The 26,766-nt window shown below is 51.3% G+C and overlaps 1 pseudogene; it reads right to left on the bottom strand.

The window, feature by feature from the left end:
- Positions 1–9,494: 9,494 nt before the first annotated feature.
- Positions 9,495–11,559, bottom strand: LOC149128809 (heat shock protein HSP 90-beta-like; annotated as a pseudogene).
- Between the last annotated feature and the right edge of the window lie 15,207 nt (positions 11,560–26,766).

Below are 26,766 nucleotides of genomic sequence, written 5' to 3' on the forward strand. Positions count from 1 at the left end.
GACTGAAATAAGATTTTTTTGAAAGGTACATATGTTTGTCGCTCCCCCTCCTCGTGGAGGAACGACACAGGACCCTGCGCTGTTCTTTCGTCTGCTCGGCCCTCCCCGGGTTTGCTGCTGGTTCTTCCCGGGTTGGCTACTATCCCTTCCACCTCCGTGGAAGGGCAGTTCCCCCTGGCCACATTCCCCACTTCCGCAGGGGAGCGGCACACTGCCGGCCGGTTCTCTCGGGGGCTGCACGGGTTCCCTTAGATGTTCCCCATAGATGTTCCTGGTGCATGCCGTCTCTCTCCTCCTTTATAGTCCTCCTCCGCCAATCCTAACTCGGCTGCCCACACGCCGAGTACGCTGCTCTCCAATCAGGAGCAAGTCCTACAGTTTATTAGTTGAACTGGAGGCAGCTGTGCGGAAGCTGTTTACTCCTCTCCCAGCGCCATATTGTGGGAGAGCAGATGCATAGAATAAGTCTTAATTCCAGTAACTCAGTCCAGTCCGGATTGCTCCCCACAGATCCCCCTTTCTTTTTATTTTTTGGCGTTGATACGCGCCTGTCTTCGGTGTCCCGCGGCACACACTCTGCTCTACTTGCTAGAGTTGCCACAGGCTCTTACAAGTCCTATCAATCAGGCAAACCGAATCCGGGTCCTCTCTTCGCCATGTTGTGAGGAGGTTTTTAGGCGCTGATGCGTGCCTGTGTTCGGTGCCCTGCAGCGCATGCTCTGGTCGAGCCTGCAGGGGCTTACAAGCCCTATCAGGCAAACCGAATCCAAGCCTTCTCATTGCCTTTTTGTGGGGAGGCCTTACTGATGTTAATTCGTGCCTGTCTTCGGTGACCTGCGGCGCATAAGCTGCTAGCCGCCCAGGTGCTCATCGCCTCACTAATCGGGCAGACCGAATCCAAGCCTTCTAATTGTTGTATTGTAGGGAGGCCTTTCTATTTCTCTATTTCTCTATCTCCGGGCATTCCTATTTCTCCCATTTTACTTCTGTCTGCCAACATTCCCATTTCTCTCACTCCACTTCCAAACTTCTGTTTCTCTTATCCCCGCGGCTTCCCGGCGCCTCGCCCTGCCGGCAGCTTCACGGCTCCGCGCAGCTTCCCGGCGCCTCGCCCCGCCCCGAGGCTGCTTCTCGGCGCCTCGCCGGCTCTGAGCCGCTTCAGCCTCTCTCATCTGCGCGGCTTCCCGGCTTTGCGCGGCTTGGCTTCGCGCGCTCCGCGGTCTCCACGCCCTTCGCGTCTGCACCACGGCCTCGCGCCAGCCCCGTTCCCTATCTATTCACGCCCCGTGCTCTCTCTGCACGCGGCGGCTTCCGTGAGTAACACAGCGTAGCTTACGTGTCCGCCACTAGCATTCAATCTAAGTTCCCCGGGCTAGCCTGGCGAATTCAACCCAGTTTACGTCTCCGCCCCACGGTTTGGCTTCCCGTCCTTTGCTCCCCGGGCTAATCAGACGGATCCCAACCTGGCTCACGTTTCAGCTTCTGGTTTCAACTTTTCGCCTCTCATTCCCGGGCTAACTTGAGAATCCCAAAGTGGCTTCCGTTTCCGCCTTGGCCTGCCCCCCGCGGCTTCAATTTCCCTAACACTTTTCTCTACCCGGTATGTTTCCCTAAGTTTTCTTCCAACAATATTCCTCCCTCATTTCTCCTGGCCTCTCCCCACAGTCCGCGTCCGAGTCTGTTTGTTCTAGCTTTCACTTTCGCTTTCGACCTTAGAGATTTCTCCCAGCTTCCCCCCGTAGTCCATATCTGAGTCTATGCCTAGGCTTTCAACAGCTTCCTCCGGCACCTCTTTTCGTCTGGCTTTTCCCTAGGCTGTTTGCTAGTCTCTCTCTCTGGTATTTTCCTGCTTCTTCCCGTTTCTTCCCTCCTAAGTTTGCTATCCGTCCTAGGTTTCCTATCCGAACTAGGTTTCCTATCCGAGTCATGGCACCATTATGTCGCTCCCCCTCCTCGTGGAGGAACGACACAGGACCCTGCGCTGTTCTTTCGTCTGCTCGGCCCTCCCCGGGTTTGCTGCTGGTTCTTCCCGGGTTGGCTACTATCCCTTCCACCTCCGTGGAAGGGCAGTTCCCCCTGGCCACATTCCCCACTTCCGCAGGGGAGCGGCACACTGCCGGCCGGTTCTCTCGGGGGCTGCACGGGTTCCCTTAGATGTTCCCCATAGATGTTCCTGGTGCATGCCGTCTCTCTCCTCCTTTATAGTCCTCCTCCGCCAATCCTAACTCGGCTGCCCACACGCCGAGTACGCTGCTCTCCAATCAGGAGCAAGTCCTACAGTTTATTAGTTGAACTGGAGGCAGCTGTGCGGAAGCTGTTTACTCCTCTCCCAGCGCCATATTGTGGGAGAGCAGATGCATAGAATAAGTCTTAATTCCAGTAACTCAGTCCAGTCCGGATTGCTCCCCACAATGTTCTATAAAATTTGAGTATTAAAATGAAGCAGGATTTTATAGGAAAAGATTAAACAGGGAGGCACTTTGTATTCTAATGTATATGCTTTTTTTTTTAAAAAAAAAAAGATTTATTTATTTGGAAGTCAGAGTTACACAGAGAGAGAGGCAGAGAGAGAGAGAGGTCTTCTACCTACTGGTTCACTCCCCAGATGGCCGCAACGGCTGGAGCTGTGCCGATCCGAAGCCAGGAGCCAAGAGTTTCTTCCTGGTCTCCCACGTGGGTGCAGGAGCCCAAGGACTTGGGCCATCCTCCACTGCTTTCCCAGGCTGTAGCAGAAAGCTGGACTGGAAGAGGAGCAGCTGGGACTAGAACCGGTGCCCATATAGGATGGTAGCACTTCAGGCCAGGGCGTTAACCCACTGTGCCACAGCGCCAGCCCTGGCACTTTGTATTCTAAAAGCCCAAGATAGATGACCCAAGCTGAGACCTGAACTAGTAAAGATGGCTGTCTCTTCGGCTGCAAGTAACAGATCACCCTCCTGGAAGTCAGCATTCATAGTGAGAAGCCCAGAGGTGGAGGGTTGCAGAAACGGTCCGGTGCCTTAACAAAACAATCTCACCTCTTGATCACAAGGTGGCTGAAGTCACTTCACGGCATCACATCTGCTCTCCACAAAGCCCAAAAGCAGGAAAGAAGCCCGTGAGAGAACACCTCCTATTTGCCTTTCCTTATATCAGAAGCACAGTCTTTCTCTCAAGTCTCCCAGCAGAAGTCTCGTTGGTAGAGAGGGGTTATCTGGGCTACCGTGGCTGGGAAGGGGCTGGACCATGGTTATCTGGCAGCCATGACCTTGGTCACTCGAGGAAGAAGGGTGAGGGAGGCCAGGGAGGTCAGTGGAGATGCTGGCACTACCAAGCTGGACATCTGAGCAGGAGTCTTCCCATCCGGAAACCAGGGTTTTCCAACATGGTACTTTTGCTCACATTTGAAGACACTACTTATAAAGGCTGTTTTGACTGGGAAGAGGATTTCTCTAGAGATTCTCTGGACACCGTGGCACATAAAAATCTCCAACAAGTACTGCAGTCAACAGAACAGTTGAATTCTGACCAATCCAGTGTTTCTAAAATGCATTTGGTGGGGGGCCAGCGCTGTGGTGCAGAGGGTTAAGCCGCTGCCAGCAATACCAGCATCCCAAATTGGTGCAGGCTCGAGTCCTGGCTGCTCCACTTGCAGTCCAGCTCCCCATGAATGCACTTGGGAAAGCAGCAGAAGATGTCAAGTACCTGGGTCCCTGCACCCACCTGGAGGCCAGGAAGAAACTCCTTGCTTTAACCTGGCCTAGCATTGACCATTGCAGCCATTTGGGGAGTGAACCAGCAGATGGAAGATCTCCCTCTCCCTCTCCCTCTCCCGTAACTCTGCCTTTCAAATAAATAAATAAATGTTCAAAAAAGAAAACATATTTGACCTCAGAACCCTTTTTTAAAGATTTATTTATTTATTTAAATGGCACAGTTACAGAGAAGCAGAGGCAGAGAGAGAGAGACAGGTCTTCTGTTCACTGGTTCACTCCCAAATGGTTGCAACAGCAAGAGTTGGGCCAATTCAAACTATTCAAAGCCAGGAGCCTGGAGCTTCTTCTGGGTCTCCCACGTGGGTAGTAGGAGCCAAAACACTTGGACCATCCTCCACTGCTGTCCCAGGCACATTAGCAGAGAGCTGGATTGGAAGTGGAGCAGCCGGGACTTGAACCAGCACCCATATGGGATGCTGGCTCTGCAGGCGGCGGCTTTACCTGCCACGCCACAGCACTGGCCCCCAGAACCATTTTGATAAATCAGAAACGTATTACTAAGCTGCTGACCTGGCTTTCGCTAGCACTCTTCGGTTGAAATCTCTTGCAGACGGAGTCCTCATCTTTAAATCTGCAGGGCGCTCAGTAGAGTTTCCTGTTAACAGCTGCTCGTCTTTGAGTCATAGCTTCAGTCTCACCTCCTCAGGGAAGCCGTCTCATTCATCCCAACAAGGATGCTCTCTGAGGACTTTGCCATGGGTGGGTGTCTCACACACGGTGGCCCGGAGAAATGCTGCTGCACAATGCTCTCAGTGTTTTCTTGTAGGATTACCCCCAGCCCTTTGTTCTATCCATGTGGTGTTCCCACTGGTGATTGGCCCGGGAGTGGGTACCTGGGCCAGTGGGCCCCATACTGGGACTTCTAAACTTAGAGATGGGCTGGGTGTTTGGTGCAGTGGCTAAGTCGCCATGTGGGATGCCAGCATCCTGCTCAGTTTCTAATCCAGCTTCCTGCTAACGTGCACCCTGGGAGGCAGCACGTGATGGTTCAAGTACTTGAGTCCCTGCCGTTCATGTGGGAGACCAGGATGGAGTTCTGGGCTCCTGACTTCTGCCTGGCCCACCTCTGGCTGTTGTGCGCAATGGGGGAGTGAACCAGTGGGTGGGGGATCTCATTCGGTCTACTTTTGCCTCTCTGCCTTTCGAATAAAGTGAAAAAAAAAGTTTAAATAAAAATGAATAAAATTTGAGATAGAAGGAAGGCCAGTATATATTTCATTCTTCCCAGTAAATAGAAATGTAAGGGGCAAAGTTTAGTGAGACAGAGAAAAGAGAAAGAGAAAGAGGAAAAGAGAAAGGGGGGGGTGGAGAGAGAGAGAGGCTGTTTTCCTGTTTTGGGTTCCATGAGAGTCTCTTTCCTTCTTCTTGCCTAAGGTCATTTGAATTGGTTCTCCGCTGCTTGTGAATCCCACCTAATATAATTTGCTAAGTGAGTTCATTATTGAGCATATTGTCAGATGGACAAAGACAGGGGCCACAGGGCATCTGCGTTCACCATCATATATGAAACAGTGAAGCGAGGGACTGAGCTAAACAAACTCGGTGAACCAGGACTCAGCAGAGCGTGGCAGATCCGGGAGAAGGAAATGCATGGTCTGTTTATGTACAAGGTGGTTTTGAGCACCCCGTGAGTTAAGAGGTGCGGGTGTTCTACAAACTGAAATAGAAAGAATTCTTACAGCAAACTCAAATATGCATTGGTGGAGGGGGAGGGGGAAGACTTCAAAAAGCCCAAGCCACGGGCATTAGCGAGGACCTGATGGCCAACAGTCTGTAGCTGTCAACGTCCCCTCGAGTGCCCAGACCTCGGCTGCCTTCCCCACCAAGAACGCTCAGTCCCACGCTGCCAAAGCACCTGCTCCACTGCATCCCGCAGGTGTGTTCAAAGTCACTCAGCCTCTTACTCCTCGTCTGTCCTACCTGGAGACACCGCAGATTGTGTGAAGGACACCATCAGGCCACTGTGGGGTGGCACCTGTGACTGAATAATGCATGAAACCAGCAGTGGCCAAGGGGGGAGGCTCCCCAAGTGGGCGGTGGGTTGAGGACAGGGGCCAGTCTCCACCAGTGGGGACCTGATGTCCCCAGCCCCCAAGGACAAAGCGCCTTCAGTCTGCTTCCCTAAACGAAAGGGGGTGCGGAGGGGTGGACACGCGCAGTGCTGAGAGTTTGCAAAGCACGCTCCTGTCCTGTGTGTCTCACGCGGGCCTCCCTCGGCTGTGGAGGCGGAGAGGACAGGATCTACCTGCTACTGCCAAGGAAACGGAGGCCCCGCCGGATGATCTGCCTGGGAGAAGATCGGCCTTCCGGGTCGCCTACTAAAAACTACCCCTTTATGAACTGCATTCTCAAGGTTTTCTGTTCTTACGGAAAATTAGAATATAAGAAGGATTTTCTCTTGAAAAAAGTGTGGTGTTCTGATTCTTTTTTTTTTTTTTAAAGATTTATTTATTTATTTGAAAGGCAGAGATACAGAGAGGCAGAGGCAGAGAGAGAAAGAGATCTTCCATCCACTGGTTCATTCCATAGATGGCCACAATAGCTGGGGCTGAGTTGACCTGAAGCCAGGAGCCAGGAGCTTCTTCCAGGTCTCCCACATGAGTGCAGGGGCCCAAGCACTTGGGTCATCTTCTACTGCTTTCCCAGGCCATAGAAGAGAGCTGGATGGGAAGTGGAGCAGATGAGACTCGAACTGGTGTCCACATAGGATGATGGAACTTCAGGTGGTAGATTTACCCGCTAAACCACAGCGCCGGCCCCAGGGTTGATTTTTTTTAAAGATATAGTGATGTGTCTGTTCATTTTTTTAAAAAATTATTTATTTATTATTGGAACTGCTGAGTTACAGAGAGTCAGAGGCAGAGAGGGGAGGTCTTCCATCACTGGTTCACTCCCCAAATGGCTGCCACAGCTGGAGCTGTGCCGATCCAAAGCCAGAAGCCAGGAGCTTCCTCTAGGTCTCTGACATGGGTACAGGGGCCCAAGGACTTGGGCCATCTTCCACTGCTTTCCAAGGCCAATGCGGAGAACTGGTTTGGAAGTGGAGCAACTGTGACTCGAACCAGTGCCCATATGGGATGCTGGCACTGCATCCAGTCCCGGATTTTTTTTTTTTTTTTAATCAGAATTCTGAGATCCACTTCTGGAGAATCTGATTTAGCCTGGGCAGGCTCTGGGAATCTGCCCATTCATTCATACAATAAAGGAGTTATCTCAAAAGCCTCATTCAGTTTTTACATTCTACAAATCTCTTTAAAAACTGTCCATGGGGGCCAGCGCTGTGGCATAGCTGGTAAAGCCACCGCCTACAGTGCCAGCATCCCATTTGGGTGCCAGTTTGAGTCCCAGCTGCTCCACTTCCAGTCCAGCTCCCTGGGAAAGCAGTGGAAGATGGCCCAAGTACTTGGGCCCCCGCTACCCAGGTGGGAGACCTGGAAGAAGCTCCTGGCTCCTGGCTTCAGCCTGGCCCGGCTCTAGCCGTGAGGCCATTTGGGAAATGAACCAGTGGATAGAAGATCCCCCCTCCTCTCTGTCACTGTGCATTTCAAATAAATAAAAATAAATATTGAAACAAATAAGCAAAATTGTCCACGGAGGGCTGGGCCAGACCCTGGAGGCTCCAGAACATGGAGAACCTTGATAAAAAGTGTGGGAACAGGCGCTGGCTGCCATTCTCAGCCTCTGTTCTCTCTCACTGCAGTCCAAGAAAATTCGAATTTTGTTTAGACAGCCTTTCCTCGCTGCTGTCGCCAAGCGCATTCCCTCGCCTTGATGAGAAAAGGCGATTAGAATGACTCCATCTACCCAGGCATAGGCTTGATCACAGGCACGCGACTGTTTCTGGCCAGCGGAACACGAGGTGGAGGGTTGCTGGGGGCTTCTGGGAAGGCGGAGGACTTGCTGTTCCCGAGAGCCTCCCGCGGCAGCCCCGTCTTTACCAGGGGCTGTGCACAAGGAAGCGGACGGCCCGGGGTCTCTTGGCAGCCAAGGAGGCCAACCCTTTGCTCTTGGCCTTCTGGCCTCCGGAACTGGGAGAAAATGAATATCTGGTATTCAACATCCCTGTCTGCGGTGCTTTGTTGGGGCGACCCTAGCAAGCTCAGCACATGCGTGGTTCAGGGAACCTCGCTCTCGGGGTCCAGGCGGTCCTGCCACCCCGTGCGGCTGGGGCTGCCTCTGCATCGGGTGGGCAGGTGGAGGACTGGGTGTGCCAGGCTGCTGTGCAGGGCTTGGAGTGGGCTCACGCATCTGCCACACTGAGTTAGATCTCACTCGTGTGGCCACAACCCAACGGCAAAGGTGGCTGGGAAATGAACCTTAGCTGTGTGTTCTGGGAAAAGACAAAACAGGTCAGTGAGTTTCCAGTCTTCATTGGAGACAGAAAGATCTCGGATATTTGACGGCAAGGCTGACCCTCCAAATCAACCCAGCCAGGCGACTGCTCTCTCTCTGGCTTGCAGTGACAGGAGCCGAGACACTCCCCAGTTGTGTAGGCTGGTGTTCCCGGTCAGCACAGCTGAACGCATCCTAACTGAGTCTGGGACCATCTTCTCTTCTCTTCTCCTCCCTGCTGGCCAGGGCTGCATTACAGGACTGTGGTGCGGGTTAGGGTTGGGACTGTCCCTTCGGGTGAAAAGCAGAGTTAGCATCTGAAGTAGTTCCAGGCTTTCCTTTGTCAGTGCCGTTGCACAGGAAGGGCCTGGTGCCTTAGAAGATGATTCTTTTCTTTTTTCTTTCTTTCTTTCTTTTTTTTTTTTTTTTTTTTTTTTTTGACAGGCAGAGTGGACAGTGAGAGAGAGAGACAGAGAGAAAGTCTTCCTTTGCCGTTGGTTCTCCCTCCAATGGCCGCCACGGCTGGCGTGCTGCGGCCGGCGCACCGCGCTGATCCGATGGCAGGAGCCAGGTGCTTCTCCTGGTCTCCCATGGGGTGCAGGGCCCAAGCACCTGGGCCATCCTCCACTGCACTCCCGGGCCACAGCAGAGAGCTGGCCTGGAAGAGGATCAACTAGGACAGAATCCAGCGCCCCGACCGGGACTAGAACCCGGGGTGCGGGCGCCGCGAGGCGGAGGATTAGCCCAGTGAGCCGCGGCGCCGGCCAAGTCTACCATTTTGACAACGTTTAGGTTCATAGCTCCGTAGCAGCAAGTTGTACACTGTCATCTTTCTCTATTTCCAGGACTTTTTCACTGTCTCATGCACCCACTCTATAGCCATTGAACATTGACCCCCTGATCTGCCCTCCCCTGGCTCCTGGTCACCCCCATTCTACCGCCTGTGTCTGTGCATCCACCTGCTCTAGGTACCTGCCACGCACGGACTCATACAGCAGGGAACCTCTTGTGTGAGACTCATTCTATTTGTGTTATAAAGGTTCGTCCATGGGCAGCAGGTACCAGCATCTCCTTCCATTCTCTGAATAAAATGGTATTTTCTTTATGTTGTATGCTTTAATTTAAGGACAAAATAAACAAACAACCCCTTGTTCAGTTGAGGTCCTTGTTCCCTGCTGTAGAGAGAAAAAGGCCTCTGGACATTAGCAGAGGGAGCCAAGCTGCCATGGGGGCCGTGGGGGCTGTGGGGGCTGTGGGGGCTGTGGGGGCTGGGGGACACTGTTCAGAGGGCAGAACGTCACTAAGTCATACCCCAAGTCTACTGCTTCCATGGGAGACGCATCCTCCTCGCCCTCAAGAGGGGCGCCCCCATCAGGACCAGCGGCACCAGGTCCCTCTGCTGCCACTTTGTCCGCAGCAGTGCCTGGGTCCTGCGGGACCACGTGACCCATGCGGCTGGAGTGCGTCTGCGGAGCCTTAAAGGAGAAGCCTCAGGCTCCTGCCGCGGCTTCTCCACAAGGTGGTGAGGGCTCGTCTCCAGGTGCTCTCCTCCAGCCTGAAGCCCAGGCAGAGCTGCCTTCAGGGCCTGGGCCTTTGCGGCCCACTCGGTGCTGGCGGTCCCACCGCGGGAGCTGGCCACTGCGAGGCAGCGGGTGGAGACTGTGGGAGGCTGCTGCTCTCAGCCTCCTTATCCAAGGCTTCGTCCAGGAGTTTGCAGAGGTTCCCAAACTTCTCCTTGCTCTCTTGCATTTTCTTCTCTTCCTCCTCCTCCTCCTCCTCAGGCAGTTCCAGGCTCTCCCCAGCAGACGCCCTGAGCGGCTGCACGCAGTGCTTTGCACCAGGCCGGGTCCTGTGCCCTACCGCGAAGCTCAGCTTCCGCACTCACACAATAAAAGCAGAGCGACCCCTGCTGTCTGCCTCCACCAGTGACACAGGGGATGGACCTGTGTCTCCCCCACGCATGGGCAAGCTCTGCCTCGGAGTCACCTTGGCTGCACACTGGGAGGTGACAGTGCAGCAGCTCGGAGAGGAGCCCTGGCTCCCGGGTTGGTGAGGACCTCACGGAGACCAAGCTTTAGGTTCTCGGAAGGCGCCTCGTAGTTCTCCTTGTCTTCTGCCAGCTCACAGAAGAACTCAAGGCACTTCGTGACAACGCTTTTGCAAATGATTTCCAAGGTCTTTCTCTCCGCTGGAGCATTTCTCGGGAGATGCTCAGGGGCAGTCCTCAAAGCCAACCACACCATGGGTGAAGTTGAGATACTCTGATGTCACTGCATCCCAGCTGTCCGTGGCGGACACGGTGGACGTGGAGTTTGATGTTACCCCTTTTCTTCTTGTTCTCAAAGAGATCAAGGGCAGCATGGCAAGGGATGGATAACAATACCCTGACTTCCAACTGACCTTGGATAACAATACCCTGACTTCCAACTGACCTTGGATAACAATACCCTGACTTCCAACTGACCTTGGATAACAATACCCTGACTTCCAACTGACCTTGGATAACAATACCCTGACTTTCAGCTGACCTTGAATAACAATACCCTGACTTCCAACCGACCTTGTGCAGAGAAGAGCAGGACTGCCAGGTGGTCTCCCCAGTCACCGGTGAGGCTCTTGTGGGGTTCACCATATTCCTCCTGGGTGATGTCATCAGGGTTCCTGGCCCAACGTCCCTGGTCTTGTTCAGTTCTTCCAGATCAATGATTTTCTCCTTAATCTTCTTGACATTCTTTTTCTTATCCTTACCACTGCCACCCTCTTCGTCTGATCCCACACCTGCAATCTTGGGCTCATCAGCTTTGTCTTCCTCTCATTTCTCACCTCACCATCCTTCTCCAGATAAAGGGTGACAGGATGGGCTACGAACTGCAGGTGTTCCGTCGTCACTGCCGGCAAAAGACTCCCAGGCAGACCGCACATCGTCATTGTGTTCCGTGATCACCACCACATTCTCTGCCACTGGGAGGCAGAATACACACCAATGCCAAACCGCCCCCATCACGGAGACGTCCGTTCCAGCCTGAAGAACCTCTGTCAATGCATTAGGAGGCGATGATTCCAAAGTGTTTATGAGATCGGCCTTGGGCACGGTAGTGCCCGAGGCTGCCAAGGCCAGGGTGCGTTCCTGGGAGCTGCAGGCGATGTCGCTTTCCAGCTCTCAATCACTGCCCAACTCAGAAGAGCCCTTGAGGCTGTCATGGAGAAGCCTGGCCACGGCCTCAGAAGCATCCGACATCAACTTCCGAAGGAAGGATTCTTTGTGGGAACAGAGGATGGGAGACACGAGCTGAGCGGTTTCTGCCTGCAAGGTGAAAGTCTTCAGCTCCTCCTCTCCATGGCGCGCGTCTCCAGACAGCTTGAAGGGAAAGGGCTGCAAACACTGAGGAGCCCCGTGAGCCTGGGGGCGTCCGACTCGCGAGAGAATCTCCTTTTTAGGGCTGACTAGTACTCCACTGCATGTGTATTCCATGTCGCGTTTAGCCCTTCGTCCACCAGGGGGCGCTGGGCTAGCTCCCACCTTCCGCGTGAACAACGGTGCTATAAACATGGGGATCAAGCATCTGTCTGGGTCTCAGCTTTCAGCTCTCCCGGGCGGGGACCCGGGGGTGGCACTGCTGGGTCCTGGACGATGTCTGTGTGCAACTGTTGAAGGAGCTGCCCGCCATGCTGTTTTCCACGGCGGCCACGGTTTTCCCTCCCCACCATCCCTTTCCTGTTTTTCAGCCTCTACCACAGCTCCCCAGCACCTTCCATTCATCTCCACTCCCCGAACACCCGCCCCGGGTACAAAGTGGATGTGGCTGTCCCACTTATTAGAGAGAAAAAGTTGCATTAATAGTTAAAAAGTGTGGTCCAGCGGGCGGGCCTGGCAGCAGGTGATTGATGGTCTCCATTACACCCCATTAGATATTTTATTCTTGTTAAATGAAGAGCAGCCAACTTTGTCAAGTATTTTTAGTTCCCTCTGGTCTTATTGGTCCCATCTATTCTTCAGGCCGGCCTGTAAATGGCCACATATGGCCGAGTGTCTGCAGAACGGATGGCCGTGCAGCTGGTGTTCATTGGCCACCAATTTACCCCGGCCCCTGCATTGTGAGCCTGACAGTGCTGGGGAGCCTTGTAGATCTAACCAAATATATCTATTTTCTAATTGTCTATTTATCACCTTCTGGGGATTTGTGGGCCTCCCATCTGAAGGCAAAGGGGGGATGGCCTTGAACAATGATCCTTGTCAAGGCTTTCGCTCGCTCTAAATTAGAGCCTAGTTGCTAAATAACTAATTTAGTCCTGCTATCAAGCTGAAAAAGTGGGTATTCAGCGCAAAGTGCCAGCTGGGGAATTGATTATGTCTTTTCTCAGCCAGCGTGATAAACCTGCCGCCCGAGCCACCGTGGCAGGCTGGGGACGCTCCCCCGGGGCGGCCCGCATCAGCACGGAGCAGGGGCAGAGGTGCCAGGCCCACTCCCCGCGTGGCGGCTGAAGCTGGGGCCCCCGGGCCTGCCCGCCACGGCGCCCATGGGAGGGTCATGCTCCTGGTCTGCGGTTTCTGCTGGGAGCCGTGGGGGATGTTTGCATCTATCAGGGACAGGGAGACCAAGGTGAGAACCAGGGAGGGGAGAGGAAGGTCACCCTGACAACCCCGATTTCCAATTAGAGCGAGATTATTGAAGGGGGCCCAGGCTGGGGGGCGGGGGAGCTGGGGGGAGACAAATGGGAACAGGAGGCACTTAGGAAAATGTATTAACGACGGCCGCCGGCCTGCGAGCCAGGAAGGGGGAAATAGAGAGTTGAGGTTTACTGCTTGAGAAGTCTAATCATGACAGCGGCGGCAACCGCTTACTCAGGCTGCACTGCCAGGCGCCGTGCCAGCTGTCCCCAGACCCAGGTCTCCTGAAAGCCGCCCACGTGCAGGCTCATCAGGGCTCCCACCCCAATGTGCACTTAGAGAAAAGGATGGCAGAATCAACTTGCCTGAGGCTGAGCTCTGTCCTGGAACACGGCCCCCGCCCCGCTGTTTGTACGGTGCCTGGAACGCCCCCACCATTCTCCATCCTCAGATCTTCGTGGGATGCTCTTCTGGGTGCTGGGGCCATGGTGGGGAATCCCCGCCTCCGGGGAGCTGCTCTTCCCGGGGCAGGCAGGCTAAGCCCAGACCCGAAGGCCCCTTTATAACGGTTTTTTTTTTTTTTTGAAATTTCCCCTTTATCATCCTGAAATCAAATTCATGGATACAGTAGTCCATGTCTTCACATAATTTTTAAAAATCAATATAACATTTTTACTGTCATTTAATGTAGAAATGAAAGGCAATCAATTTAAGTGAATAATACATATTTAATATTCAAGTGTTGGTGCCTAAGTGCACAAGGAAGCCTCATGGAACACTCAGATGCTTACACCTGCTGATACCGAAAGTCTGAATTCAAGAAGAGAGCATCCAACTGAAGGTTGGTGACAATTTCTCTTTGATATTTTGGAAAAAGAGTTACAAAAACTGAGGATGCTTAGAATTACCTTGACTGTGATAGCCACAAAGATAGATAGACTGAAAGCAAAGGTACCAGCGACTCAAACCATGAACAGTGTTAGCACTGATGGCATTTTCTGAAATGATGAAATCCCAGGCTGGAGAAAGTAAAATCTCTCTGTCTCAAAAAACAGTAACAAAAAAAAATCAAAAACAACCACTGTAACCCCCCTAACAACCTCCCCACACACCCATCTCCTGTTTCCATGCTGGTTGCATTCCTGGCGAAGTCAGCTTGAATTAGACCAAGCCCACGAGCCTTTGTGTTTGTGTGTAGGATGGGGTGGAATTCTGGATCTGGATCAGCAGGAGACGCTTCTGACCCGCACAGATGTCTTGTTGGAATTCTGAAGTTGTGAGACGTGAGCCAGCACACGCCTCCCGGGACGTCTGGTGGCCCTGCCCCTCTCCGCCACCCAGCCCTGAGACCATGAGAATACCTTCTTGGGGTTAGTTCTGTGCCAACAAGAATCACTGTGCTACATAAAAGACAAGCAAATAAACAAGAAACTATTAAGTGGCAATAACTACAATGATTGGAATAAAACTGGGTGACAGGCTACAAAGAGGATGAGGTTGGGGGGTCAGGGTTTCTGGCTTGGGGTAAGTGGTTCCTCTGGCCCCCGACACTCCTGGGAGGAAGAGGCACCATTCATTTCTCATTGAGAACAAAAGGAGGGTCAGGAAGTTGGCTGGCCTGGGGCCCCAGGAAACCCAGGCTGGGCACTGCTCTCTGTTACTGAGCCACCTTGGGCAAGCAGCGTTTTATTCGTGGGACTCAGCTTTCTCATCTGTTAAAGGGAGAGACTGATTATTGTGTTGTTCTCTCCCCAAGTTACTGAGATCTAAAGTGATGGGAGCAAGTGCTTTAGTCACTGTAAAATCCCAAGTGGGGGCAGAGGTTTGAGTCTAGTGATGAAGGATGCTGGTTAAGACACTTGCATCGCACCCACCTCGGAGGGACTGGATTTGATGCCTGGCTCTGGCTCCTGACTCCAGCTTCCTGCTAATGCACACCCTGGGAGGCAGCAGGGATGGCTCAAGTTATTAGGTCCTTGCCACCCACCTGGTAAGCCTGCATTGCACTCCCAGCTCCTGACTTCACAGGCATTTAAAGAGTGAACCAGCACTCAAAGCTCTCTCTCTCTCTCTCTTTTTACAGGCAGAGTGGACAGTGAGAGAGAGAGATACAGAGAGAAAGGTCTTCCTTTTGCCATTGGTTCACCCTCCAATGGCTGCTGCAGCCGGTGCACTGCAGCCGGCGCACCGCGCTGATCCAAAGGCAGGAACCAGGTGCTTGTCCTGGTCTCCCATGGGGTGCAGGGCCCAAGCACTTGGGCCATCCTCCACTGCACTCCCTGTCCACAGCAGAGAGCTGGCCTGGAAGAGGGGCAACTGGGACAGAATCCGGCGCCCCGACTGGGACTAGAACCCGGTGTGCCAGCGCCGCAAGGCGGAGGATTAGCCTATTGAGCCATGGCGCCGGCCCTCTGTCTCTCTTTATAAAGAAAAATTCCAAGAGGTCTTGTTGGTAAGGAGAAAAACTAGAAACAACTCAAAAGCCTCCACAAAAGGGTTTGGGTTGCAAAACCATGGCACAATCACTCAGTAAAACATTATGTCATCATTAAAATGTTGCAAAATAATAGTTGATGCTATAGAAGGATGTTCAGGGAAGGTTGTCAGAGAAGGAAGCTACAGAATAACGTTGAGCATACCTTCCTATGTTTGTTATTGAGAGAAGAAAAGCAAGCCAACAAATGAAGCAATCCTGCACAAAGAAGAGAGAATTAGAAAGGTCTATGTTTTAGGGTAACAATTGGCATCATCGCCAGGCATTAGAGTAGGTTTTGTTTCTGCTCCTCTGTAGATTGAACTGTGTCATTTCTGTTATGAGAAACAAGCCAAGAGCATTTGTAAGGTGCTTGTCACATATCGAGACCTCTGCTAAAGCCACTGGGACTAAGCCTGGGTGGGCGGCCAGTTTAGTTACGAAAGCCCCTCTTCCTCTGGCAATCTCTCACGCGCAGGGATGGATCGGTGTGGTCACTCACTGGCTAGAGACTGAGTGGTTCTCTTTTTAGTTTGTGTTCTTTGCCCTTAGAGCTCGAGTCGGGCAGCTCCAGGCTCTGATGGGCAGGGCATGCAAAGGACCGAGTTCTGGGTCAGGGACTATTATCAAAATCCGTGCAGCAATCCTCGGGCGCAGCCATTCTCACCTCTGTTTTATCGGAAGATGAAATGACTCACGACGGCTCGTGTCTCCTAAGAGGAAGATCAAGGATTTAAAGCCAGATATCTCATTCCAAAGCCAGCTCTGAGCCACTGGGCAGACGTTTGTAACCACGGGGGAGATTAATTATCGACCAGGTTTTCATGTCTCCACAAATGTGGCTGGAAAATACGCTTCAGTTGCCTTGTGGCTAAAGGTAGGAAAACACCCACCCCGCTGCTGCCTGGCAGAGGGGGGTGCCCACGTGCTGTTTGTACAGAAGAAGCGCCTGGTCAGCGGGGCTTCCTTTCCCTGGCTTGGGAGCCCTGGTCACCAGCGTCTCTGCCCTCTCTGGACTCCAGCATGCTGGTAGGTCGGCCCTGGAAGTCCCTTGCTAATCCCCGACTTCGGAGGAGGGTCTTGAATGTAGCCAAAGACTCCAACAACTGACAGGTCATTCACTCCCTCATTGTCTCTCAGAAAAGAGAGATTGACTTCCCATTCAAGTCCTTGCTAAATCTGTCGTGTTATAAGACTTTGTCTCAGTCACTTAATTGTGACCCACAAAGCACTCTTTGGGAATGACCTATTAGTCCAAAATAACTTCAGCCAGTGCTGTGCTTTACGTCCTCACAAGGTCACTTACTGGAGCAAAAATGGAGACAAAAACACTAAGCACCGACTTAGACATTTTTCCTGATAATTGCAAGTGTTGGATGTTGTAAACAAGCCCTTTAAAGATCCCTTTAAAAAACAATACACTAAGTGGTTAGTTCACAGAGCTCATGAATAGAGAATGGGTACTTGGGACTAGGAGTGTAATTTCCAGTGACAGCAGCATCTCCAGATGCAAAACATCCTGTATCTTAAGTGGCTTCGATGGCAGCAAAGCTGATGCACTCTGGAAAGCTGTGCTAGACGACTTGAGAAGCGGCACTCGTGATGACAAAGACGCCCGTGTTCAAGATGGATGTGAAGAGTGAGTAGAGTTGGTTCATGAATTAAATGTGGACATAGAAAGAGGCAGTGCGTCTGAATAGATTTATTGTTAGCATAGCACTTTATATGCATATTTTAATTTCCAGTTAACATTGGCTTATAATTGCTACATCAGTATATTAATATATTTTATGTGAATGACTTTAAACATATGTGTAACTAGAAGTGTAAATTAATTGAATATTAAAAGTAGACATTTGATTATCTTATCTTGATTCCTGACAGTTTATACATGCAAGCTGGTTGGAAGCTTAGTTTTGGACTTTTCCACTGGGAAAAGGCAGATCTGTCTATAACCTGGGGTTGTCCCATGGTTGGACATCCTACTGTGTGCCAGGCATGGTGTCAGATGTGCAGTGAGGAGAACCCACAGTCCCAAGCTCTCATCTGAGTCCCCTTGGGTCTGTGTGGGAGGAGGCCTGATGGAACTCCTTCATCACCTTACCAGGGAAATTGCTGGGGCCCAAAGGGAGGTGGGTGCTTACAGGTCACACAGAGGAAAACCCAAGCTCCCCCACAAGGAAAGGAGCCAAGCAGACAGCCCACAACCAACTTCACTACAAAACCACACCCCTCTCCTTGACCTTGGCCTAGAGAGAAGCACAATGCTTGGGATGCCTGAATCTCCTATTGGAGTACCTGGGCGTGAGTCCTGGCTCTGCTCTTGGTCCAGCTTCCTGCTAATGTGCACCCAGGGAGGCAGCAGGTGAGGTACTTGAGGCCCCTGCCAGCCACATGGGAGACATGGATGGAGTTTCTGGCTCCTGGCTTTGGCCCGGCCCATCTTCAGCTGTTGTGGGCATCTGGGGAGTGAACCAGTGCTGTTTCTGTCTGTCTGCGTTCCAAATAAAATGTGAAAAGTAAATAAAAAGATAGAGAAAATTATTTTAAAAGATGGAGTTGACAATCTGAGTACAGTTAATCATTTTTGCTCAATGCCACTGGGATAATTTTGAAAATCTTTGCCCCTTCTTAAACACTTTAAACTTGACATCTAGAATATTTTATAACAGTTTTAAATAATTACAGGGAATGTAATATCTGGCATATTTTAAATATAGACATTATAAGATAAACTCTTACATTACAGCTTTAAATGTAGCCAATAAAATACAAATATCACAGCAATTTGATACCCACCACCATCCTTTTAAAAAATACACGAATGAGCTCTTATTTAACAGTAGGAAATTGTATTTCCAATCCGTTTACTCCACAGAATTTTATCCTAATGTAATGTATTTTTATGCTTGAAAGTCTTTTATTGATTTTCCTATCATACTTCTCTACAATAAAAAAATGTATATAGATGGAATTTTTATTTTCTGTGACCACAATCTTTTAAGTATTAAAAAGTTCATCTGGGTTGAATTATAATTCCAACCATTAGTAAGACAAACTTCAAAAAAAAAGATGATTATACTGTAAGTTTGATATAAACAGTTAAATTTTATCAGAAAGATTTAATAAGCTGGAGGTGCTGGAGGAGCTGTCCGTGGTGCTGACTCCACCAGGGATTTTTCACCATTAGCCGGGTCCTCTGTATCTCCGTCCTGGCTGGCCCTCTGACCCAGAGCACCAGACCCACAGAGCCCACCACAAGGCTTGACCTCTTGACCTTGGCTGTGGGCCTGGTAGATGCCCTATCCCAGGCTAAGGAAGAGCATAATAATCCTGCCCTTGTGCTTAGAACCAAGTCAATGTAGGGCAGCATCCTCACACTTTGCTAATGTCATTTACTTAACCCCCAAGACAAAAGTGAGTACTTTTGCCCCCATTCTACACATAAGAAAGTAAAGGCTGGCAGATATTAAATAACTTGCCCAAAGCCACACAAGAGCGTGTGCAGAAGGGAGTTTTCAACCTAGCTTAGCTCAGCCTGGGTCTGAAGACCGAGCCCTTTTTAATCACCATGCCTCTCTAAAACATGACAATAGAATGAAACTATTGTATTTATGAGCCTAATATGAACCAAAGACTTTGCACATAGTCAGTTTTAAAAAGTATTTATTTATGTGAAAGCCAGGCTGGCAGAAAGGAGAGACAGAGATTTTTCACTTGCTGGTTCATTTCCCAAATGTCTGAAAGACCAGGACTGAACCAGGCTGAGCCTGGAAGCCTGGGACTCTATTCAGATCTCTCACATGGGTGGCAGGAATCCAAGGACTTGGACCATCATCTGCTGCCTCCCAGAATCATTAGCAGGAAGCTGGATGGCAAGTGGAGATGGGACTTAATCCCATACACTTTCATATGGTGTCCCAGTACCACACCTGCCCCTCACACACTGTCAGGTTGAAAGCCCATTCCTGCAAATCCCAACCTTGCAAAGTGACTGTAACTGTCTTCTTGTTGCAGAGGAGAAAGACAAAATCAGAAGTAGTCAGCAGCAGAGCTGGAGTCTGGCCCTGGACCCATCCATTCCCCAAGAACAGCCTCTTTCCTCTCCCTGAGGCCAACCTCTGGCCACTGCCTAGCCCAGGACTGGACGCAGAGTCCAGTACCCTTCGTAAGTCCTGGGCTGTAAACAGCCTCAGATTTCCCCAGGAAGAGTAAGGGATATAAAAACGTGGAAACCACTGTTGGAAAACTCGGGCTTTGTGTCCGTTTGGCCTGGCCCCACATTTCCCACAATTATATCAATTAATTTAATTCCAAGGATGCTCCGAGCCCTGCACATATGCATGCCAGACACTGAGTGAGGTGCAACTAAAGGCCGTGGGGGTGCAGAGAAGGTGATTTGAGCCCAGATGCCACCTCCAGACCTGCAGCCCCATCTTACTTTCCAGCGAGATAGTGAGCAGCTTGAGGCCATGGGAGCTGGGGAGGAGGCGTGGATTCCAGTGGGGCCCTGGGAAGGTGTGGACATGGCAGGACCTGAACTGGGATGTCACTGTTGTGTAGTTGATTCAGTCAAACAGGTTTGCACGCGGGGTGTGTGCCTCAGCCTGTCTGCTGTGCTGCCTGGGTGAGTCCTGGGCACTTCTATGCACAGCTCAAGGCTTCCCCATGCACGATGCATAGTATTATTCAGTGGAAATAATTTCTGCTAAAAACACCTGAGCTTCTAATAGGACTAGAACAAGGACTGGACTAGTTCCTTCTTTAAAAAATTATTTATTTATTTGAAAGGCAGAGTAACAGAGAGAGGGAGAGAAAGAGAGAGATCTTCCATCTAATGGTTCACTCCCCAAGTGAGCCCAGGTCTCCAATGTGGGTGCAGGGGCCCAAGCACTTGGGCCATCTTCCCTTGCTTTTCCAGGCACATTAGCAGGGAGCTGGATCAGAAGCGGTGCAGCGGGAACTTGAACCAGAACCCACATGGAATGCTGGTGATGCAGGTGGTGACTTAACCCACTGTGCCACAGCGCTGGCCCCAAGAACCAGACCTTAACCAGGCTTCATGCCTCATGAAGGGTCTTGCTGAGTGGAGTCACCTGAGATCCCTGCAGATTCCCAACAGCTCCCTGGGTGTTAGCAAATGCATGCTCTGGCAAGACAGCCTGGGGAGGATGGTGCCTCCCTGGGGTGAGGAGTGAAGCCTCCTATCCTCGTTTCCTGAACGACCCTGGGCCAGTGGGGGTCTGGCCTAGGACCGCCTCCCCCAGTGGACCCCGCCAGTAGTGAGGGAATTACTCTGCAGAGGGAATCTGCCCACGTGCTTAGAGCCACAGCCCGGGGGGGAGGGCAGCCCTGCTCCCCACGGGGGCTCGAGGGCCCAGCCGGGAGCGATGGAGCACTGCCCAGGCTGTCCCCATCCTCAGAGCCCACGTTCCTGTTCCAGGGCCACCGACTGCTCTAAGGAAGGGCCGCAGGCTTTGCACTGCCCTCTGCTCCTGACTGCTCTGAGGCCTGTCCCTCAGCCATGAGGTTTGGTTCTCACTGCCTTTTCTTTTTGGAGTGAATTTAGAGTTTGAAGACAATGAATTGAGTATTAGCACCATTCACTGAGCTTGCTTCTGGTCCCAGGATATCTCATTTCATTCTGCAAGTGCAGGCAGAGTTGGACTCGTTGTACTGATGAGGAGACTGAGGCTCAGAAGCGTGGGGGGATTTGTAAGGTTCTGGCTGGGGGAGCCAAGATTTGAACCCAGGTCTCTCTGACCCTAGAGAGTATGTTCTCTGCATGGAGATTTATTTTTGAAGATTTATTTATTTATTTATTTGAAAGGCAGAGTTACAAAGAGGCAGAGGCAGAGAGAGGAGAAGGCTTCCATCTGCTGGTTCAGTCCCCAGGTGGCTGCAATGACTGGAGCTGGGCCAATCCAAAGCCAGGAGCCAGGAGCTTCTTCCAGGTCTCCCATGTGGGTGCAGGGGCCCAAGGACTTGGGCCATCTTTTGCTGCTTTCCCAGGCCATAGCAGACAGCTGGATTGGAAGTGGAGCAGCTGGGACTTTAACTGGCACATATATGGGATGCCGGCACTGCAGGTGATGGCTTTACCCACTACGCCATGGCGCCGGCCCCTGCATGGAGCCTCTCGATCCAGCTCCTCATGGCCGCTCTCCTGCCTCTCAGTGCCATGTAAAGTGTAGCATCTGTCACTAAAGACGCTGTCACTGCGGACAGTAGATGGAAGCCCAGGACTTCTCTTGATCTCTATGTGGCATTACTGCAGCTTAGGGTCTGGTACCACCTCGTTGTGTGACCTTGGGCAAGTCACTCCCCCTCCCTGGACCTGTGGTCCCTCATCTGCACAAAAGGGTGTGGATGACGATCTCCCAGGGACGTGGAACTCCCAAAGTCCTGTGCTTCAAATGCTACAGCAAATTTAGGGGCTTTGTGAAGTCACAGCCCATCTGATACTCTCCCCAACTTGACCTTTTCTTAAATTCATTTCATTAATTCTCGTATTCATAAGAATGCATTTTCATTTCATGGTTCCAATGTTTAGTGCTTTCTCCTGATGATGCTTCTCATCCCCGGTATAATTTTTTGTTCCATTAATTTCCAAGGACCATTTTGCCAGACCGCAGTGTTAAGAATCAGTCGCACCTCTTCCATTTGTCTAACCAACCGCTCATCCATTTCTCCCCAGAAATAATTGTGTATGGTTCAATAAGTTTATTGTCCAAATCTGTTTACACTTCAGGATGCATCTCATCAGGATCCGCTGTAACGGGTGGAAGGCAGCTTCCAATAATCGTCATTGCATCTATTTCTCCAAGTTTGCCAAATATTCATTTTCTACATCTTCAGGAGCTGTTTTTATTTTTGTTCAGTTTATTCATCTTACATGGTGAAGACAGACTTTAAAAGAAAAAAAGCATCACTTCTTTTAGATTTTCATTTGCCTCTGTTTCCCCAACTCACCTGGGCTGGTGGCTCACCTGGGCATGATGCGAGCTGGTTCCAGCATGACTCAGCACTTTTTTTCTGCGCAATTCCCCACTGAGGGCAGAGGGCTGAGAAGAGAGAGGGAGAGAAGAAAGAGGGGGAAGCAGAAGGGAGTGACAACGGGAGAGGGAGTTTACCACGGAAGACACTGTTCAGTCTCAGGACAGAAGACGAACTGGCTGCCCAAATGGACAGAGGGTGGGTTCCAGTCCTGTCCCCAGTTAGTAGCGGAGCTGTGTGGACCAGTTCCTTAGCCTCTCTGTGCCCAGCTCGCCATCTGTAAAGACAGGAATGATAGTTCCTGCTTTGCAGGATCCTTTGGAGATTTAATCAAATATTCATTTTTTCAGGGATTTATTAGGTTCCGAGGCATCAGGGATAGGAGAAAGGGCAAAATCCAGACGGTCTCTGTTTTCATGGCAGTGTGGTCAGACTGGGATGGCGCGTGTCCATCTATAATCACCTTGACTAATTAGTGCCTTGAATTCTGGGATCCCTGGGGGTCTCCCAGGTGAGGCGGAGCAGGCTCGGCAGGGTAGAGCAGTGGGGAGCTCAGGTCACTGAGAAGCTGGCTTGGCAGGAGCGGGAAGTGAGTGGAGCTCCTCCCAGGAGCTGCTCCCATGGGAACACGCGCTGATTGCAGGCTCGTCCCAGGGGCAGCAGCGACGCCTCACTCCCCCGTGGGAACAGACCTACTGAAAGCCTCCTGGCCAGCCGTGGGACGGCAGTGACAGCCCAGGGAGAAGGGGCCGGGGCCAGGGCTCCCAGTGTGGGAACATTAGGATTCAGGGTCCAGCAGCAGGAGTGAGGCTGGAATTCCTGTTAGCCGGCATCAGTACCACCTGGGGTTTGGTTTTTAAATTTTATTCATTTTCACCTACTTGAGAGGCAGAGCAACAGAGAAAGTGAGAGAGAGAGGTTTTCTGTCTGCTGGTTCACTCCCCACATGTTCCCAGCAACGAGGGCCAGGCCAGGCAGACGCCACGAGCCACGAACTTCATCTGTCTCCCCCGTGGGTGCAGGGCCCCAAGCACCTGGGTCTTCTGCGGCCTCCCACGATGCGTTAGCAGGAAGCTGGATCGGAAGTGGAGGAGCTGGGGCTCGAGCCAGGCACTTGGATACGGGACGTAGGTGACCCGAGTGGCCGCTTCACCTGCCGCGCCTCAATGTCCAGCCCTGGGGAGTTACTAAGAGGCAGGCAGTGGGGCTCCACCCCCTGGAGATCACCTTGTCAGATCTGGGTCAGGGCCCAGGAATCTGCATTGTTGCGAGAGCCCCAGGTGGGGGATTCCACTGGTGGCCTGGCCTTCTGAATGCACTTGGGTTGTGTCTGGGTTCCCGCAGCCTCAGCTGGGGACACTTCCCACCGGGAAGGGTCCTTCTTGTCTGGGTCAGAATGGGCTCACAACAGGTGCCCCAGAACCTGAGAAAACTGAGCGTCTCACTGAAACCACGCAGCTGTCCCTGCTGCTGCTGGCTCGCAAGGAGCTTAGGAAAATTCACATCAGAATCTGTCAGGCTCCCGAGCTGGTGCCTAGCACCGCAATGGCGCCTCTGGCACCCTGGGGTGCTCGGTCCCTTCCAAGGCAGGCTCTGCAAGGCCAGGTCGTGGGGGCTGCGAGGTCAGCGCATCCTCCCCGTGGGCAGCTGGTTTCTCCCTGGTGCTCGGAAGCCATCTGAGTTGAATGCTTGGGGCTGGAGTGGGAGTCTGGGTGGGTGGTGGAGCGGAGTACGGCATGCGGGCCACTTTCTGTGGCTCCCTGAGCCACACGCCAGAGCCTCGGGATGCTCAGTGTGGCTGAGCGGGAAGCCAGCCCCGCCCTCAGGCCAGAGATCCGGGACGGAATCCCAGAGCTGTCCCAGGCCCCGGCTCAGATACACAGTCATTGCGGGCCGGGCAGGGGCTGGGGGCTGGAGCGCCGCTGCGCCTCTTGAAAATGCACGTTGACCAGTGTTTTCTTCCTGACCAGATATTATTGTTTCATTGTACAAAACCTGGAAAAATACAGATAGAAGAATAAAACCATGGCAATTCCACAATCTAGAGTCATCCTTCTTTAAAATTACAGTGCGCTTTCTATCAGAGTTTTTTCAAAAATTCTCAGATTTGAGAGGCCCCGGGGCAAGAACACAATTGGAATCCCACGTACCGTATGTTTAAATATTTAATATTTAAATCATTTTTCTCGAAGAATTATTTTTCTTTTAAAACTCTCAAAATTACTTGTTAAGATGAAAAAGAAAAATTCAAATGACAGTAAGTGTAAGAAATTTAGATCAAAATTGTTTCAATAAAGCTGACATTTTAAATTTAGTTTTTAAACATCTGTCTAAATTCAATTAAATATTAGAAATATCAGAACTCTTCTCTGTTTGAAGCTCAAGGCCGATGTAGTGCCAGGGATGGGTAGTGGGTGTGCTTCATGCATAGATCGACATGGAGGCCAGTTTAAGAGTGAAATGAGTTGTTAGCTAGTGCAAACTACTCCTCAGCTGTTGCGAATGTCCTGCTAATTAGTGAGTACCCCTGGCACCAGGAGTTAGGACATGAAGGAAGGCAAGGGAATGGACACTTGGCGCTGCTGGAGATGACACTCTGTTACGCGGGAAAATGCTGCATTTCATGCTGTCTCAGAGGAATACTTGACAAATGGATTTGTCTTTTCTCTTCCATGCTTGTGCACACCCACTGCCCATATCGGCGCTGTGCGTCCACCTCCGACATCAGCAGAGCACAGCCCACACAGGCTGGTGCAGTAGGGATCTGTCTCCCCTTGTCTCAGACGGGAGTTTCCTGGGGCATGCAGGGTGTCAGTCCCGAGGTGAAGTTCAGGGTCGTGCTATGCAGCGCTGAGCACCGCATCCCGAGAACCAGCCGTGCCCGTGTCTTCTGTGGTAAGTGTTTGTTTGCTGTGTGTGTTCGTGACCCACAGAACACCTGGAACCAGGGACCCGAGACAGGGTATAAGGATACATACTTGCACATATAAGAAGACTCTTATAAAAAGTAATGGAAAATAGAATTAGAAATTTATTTTGGTGCATAAGAAATTGAAATCCAGGCATATATACAGAATCTTACAAAAGATCACAGATTGCACATTAGGAAAAAACTATGCCTGAATTTCATTTTTTTTGTGTCAAAATTAACTTCATTCTATGTTCTATGAACCTTTTGAAGTATCCTTTCACACACATAGATGTATAAAAATGATTTAAAGTAAGTATATTTGTTTAAACATTATAAGGTCTAAATTTAAAAAAGTTATTCATTTCCGCTGCACTAGCAGGGAGCTGGAGCAGAAGTGGAGCAGCTGGGACTCGAACTGGTCTCCATATGAGATGCTGGCAGCTTTACCCATTATGCTACAATGTTGGCCCCTAAAAACCTATTTTATTGTTATTTAATTGAATATATTTATGGGGTACAGTCTGATAATCCTATACATGCATACAATGTGTAATGATCAAATCAGGTTAGGTAAGGTACATATTGACTTTGAATGATTGTACAATATTCCATAATATTTGTCTTTTCTCTTCCATGCTTGTGCACACCCACTGCCCACATCAGCGCTGTGCGTCCACCTCTGACATCAGCAGAGCACAGCCCACACAGGCTGTTCCAGTTGTTTCTAATTTTTCTGTCTATAAACAACACTGCAATGAACAGCTGGGGCACATCTGTGCATGTGGTGTCACTAAGGGGACGCACATTGTGTGCATAGGACTGGATCAGGAAGGGCCCCGGGGGAGCCCTTGACTGGATCTTGACTGGATCCGCTCTTCTACTGGCTGTTTGTTGGTCCTAGGAAGACTGATTTCCCTGCACCAGAATCAGCCCAGGGAATGGGGTCTGGAGTTCTTGGTCCTCAGAGCTTGGGCAAGCCCCTCCCCTAAGTGGGCCTCATTTTCTCCACCAGTGGTAGAGGCCTGGCACTAGGTGTTTTCTAAGTCCTTGAAGTCTGAAACACCCATCCGGGCTCTGTCCTTGAGACCGCTCTGCCCCCTGCTGGTCGGTTGCCTGAGGCCAGCCCAGTTCCTGACTCCCTTGGGGAGAGCCCGGGGAATTTTCTGGACTCGCTGAAAGTGCATTGATTACCTTGAGTCTAGCAAGTTCAAGAGGTTGGGAAGGGAGGGCTGTCACCATTGCAATTCATTTGGTTGCATTTCCAGAAATTACTTCTTTGGGCGGTGCTTCCGAATGTCTCATTTTATTCATTTGTTCCACAAATGTTCCCAAGTTCCTCTTCATGCTAGGGGTCTGGGCACTTGGCTTTTGTCCTTGAGGAAATATCCAGGCAGGAAGGGGCACAAGAACCGGCCGCAGGTTACTGCCAGGCAAAGCAGGAGGAACGGCACAGAGGATGCGCTGCCCAGCGTCCTGAGCGGGCTCCCGCCGGCTCCCTGCCTCTTTGCAGAGAGTGGGGTATGCACACAGCCCAGGACCACCTTCCCCCTTCTTCTCATCATCCCCATCTGTCCTCTCTCCCAGAACCAGGATGGACGCTATAGAAGACATTAGGAGCCCTCTGCGGGATGAGGGGTGGGGGTGGGGAGAGAGGCAGCCGTGTCCGGGTCCATATAACCAGGGAGGGAAG

Source organism: Oryctolagus cuniculus, chromosome 1 (assembly GCF_051225735.1).
Source record: "Oryctolagus cuniculus isolate XC-2025 breed Fujian yellow rabbit chromosome 1, ASM5122573v1, whole genome shotgun sequence".
Taxonomy (NCBI): Eukaryota; Metazoa; Chordata; class Mammalia; order Lagomorpha; family Leporidae; genus Oryctolagus; species Oryctolagus cuniculus.